Source organism: Procambarus clarkii, chromosome 49, assembly GCF_040958095.1.
Source record: "Procambarus clarkii isolate CNS0578487 chromosome 49, FALCON_Pclarkii_2.0, whole genome shotgun sequence".
Taxonomy (NCBI): Eukaryota; Metazoa; Arthropoda; class Malacostraca; order Decapoda; family Cambaridae; genus Procambarus; species Procambarus clarkii.
In genome coordinates, this window is record NC_091198.1 from 37,517,931 (window position 1) to 37,520,279 (window position 2,349).

Sequence of the window (2,349 nt, forward strand, 5' to 3'; positions counted from 1 at the left end):
TTCTATTAACATAGATTTGTTATACTCAAATTCTGTCAGTTGAAATGTAACCAATCACAGGCAAGTAGGCCTCTGACGTCATGCCAGACAGAGGAGCATCAGCGATGCTCCCAGCAGCCTCAGTTATCCTCACAGACCCAGAGTAGGTGGACCTCGGCTGGCCAGTTATACACCTGTTTGCCTCACTCAATAAATATATACAGAAGCGACTACTGTGTCTACATTCAACCCGAACAAGGCAAACGAATACTGGTAGCAGCAGTGGGATCCAGAAATTTTTTCTGGAAGCAAAAGTTCCAGTACCCAGCATCGCCTCGTGTTCCAGCCAAAACCGCCGCCACCGCCACCGCCATAAGCCGCCATCCTGCCACCCACGCATCAAATATTGTGCCAGACCGGGGTCCTGCCATCAACCACTACTCCAGGCTAACGTTTTAGAAGTAAGGGTCAATATTTTCCTGTGAGAACGCTCACTCATCAGTGAGGAGGAAGGAAGCTTCCCGCGTCAGCCATTTTTGAACCTCGCGCCACCACGTGGGAACCACCTATAACACCCACCACCACCACCACCGCCACCCAAGCTGACAGTATCAAGCTTCGTGAGGGTGCAAGCTACTGCAATCGTCGTCAGCCATCGTCGCAGGTATCAACTGGTTATTCCATCGTCGCAATATTGTCGTCGTCAGAATTTATCTTCGTGCCTCTAGCCTGAACAGTGTGGGGTCCCTGAGTCTCGCGCCACCGCCGCCAGGAGCGCTGCCGTCGCATCCAGTTTGTAAACACGCCTCACATGGGCCTCTTCAGATCTTCACGACGCTTCTCCTACTTTGGCTACTGGTGATCCTCATAAATTACAACCCTGAGATAAGTAATTGCTAGTTGAGAACAACGCGCCAAGTGTTAAAAAGTGACTTATGTAATAATTCCCATAATATCCTGTGAATTAACCATTCAGTGACTTGTTAAATATTGGAGCTGGTTCAGTACTGCACTCCCCACAGTTTTCCTGTGTGATTTCAACATTCCTGCTTCTTACAGTAATTTCATTGAATTTTAATTGTTCTCCTAGAGTGTTATTGGTAAATTCAAAGTCCAGTGAATTAAGAAATCCTTGTTTTAGTAGCAGTTAAGGATTTGTGCAATATAATTTTTTTTTAATTTCTCTAGACCTAACTTGAAATTTATCCTTTAAGCATTTTATTTTAAACTTTTACCATAGGAGTTATATACATTCCTGTGTCCAGTTTATGTGCTACATCCATATTTCTTGCATTGCCACTTGTTGTGTTGAATCTTTTTAATGAAATTTTGCAATTGCATTTCCCAGTTTTTATTCTAAATTGCTGTGCTTAGTCTGGTTTAATTAATTTACATACATCTAATTCCAGTCATTTTTTTTAATGAAAGATTGCTAAAATTAGTTTACAATTTGCTTGTTCTTAATTATTTTCTTGCCTAGCCCAATTTAATAATTTTATTTCTGCCATTTTTACTTTAGCCAAGTTGATATTTTTTTGGGTTTATTTTTGTGTATACTATTTCTGATGCCAGGTGCACTTAATTATAATCTGCGTTCAAATATTACTTCCACGGCTGTGACAATGCCTACCACTGTTGAAACCCCTTCAGACTCAACAGGAGCAGTTGCTCATCCCAATGGCCAGAGATCAGCTCAGGAAATGGCTATTCCTCTTTTTGCTGGGGAATCGCGTTTATTAGAATCATGGTTTAGTAAGGTTGAAGCGAAAACAGTTGCACGTTTTTCTAAGCCTACTGATGCCGAATACTTAGCAATTGCACGGTCAGCCGTGGACACAACCAAAGGTGATGCACGTTTTGTTGTTGATGAGAAAGCCATTGTTAGCCTCCAGTCTTGGCCTGAATTTAAGGATTTCTTTCGCCGTCGCTTTGTTAATAAAGGAGACCTTGACCCATATAGGTTAGTCAAGAAAATTGCCAATGCCACCATGCAGCCTGGTGAATCGTTTAATGCGTTTACTAGCCGTCTCGATCAGTATCTGTATGCCTTAGTTTCTGCTATGAATAATTCAACTTGGTTAGATAAAGACAATAATCTGTCCCCTGAGGCTATGGCCAAAATGATAGCATTTGGTACTTTAATGCATTTTGCCCCCGAGCATACAAAACCAATCGTTGAGCAACAAAATTTTGGTGTTAAACATGAAATTGGTGAAGTGTTTGAGGCTATTAACAATGCCGCCGATAAACTAGCTCCCCGAAGTGCTCAACTGTTGCCACCCTCTGATGCTGTAAATGTAGTTACAAGTTCTCAGCATCCTCCCACAAATTCTCAAAACTCTTGGTCGCAGAAGCGTACCCATGCTCGTA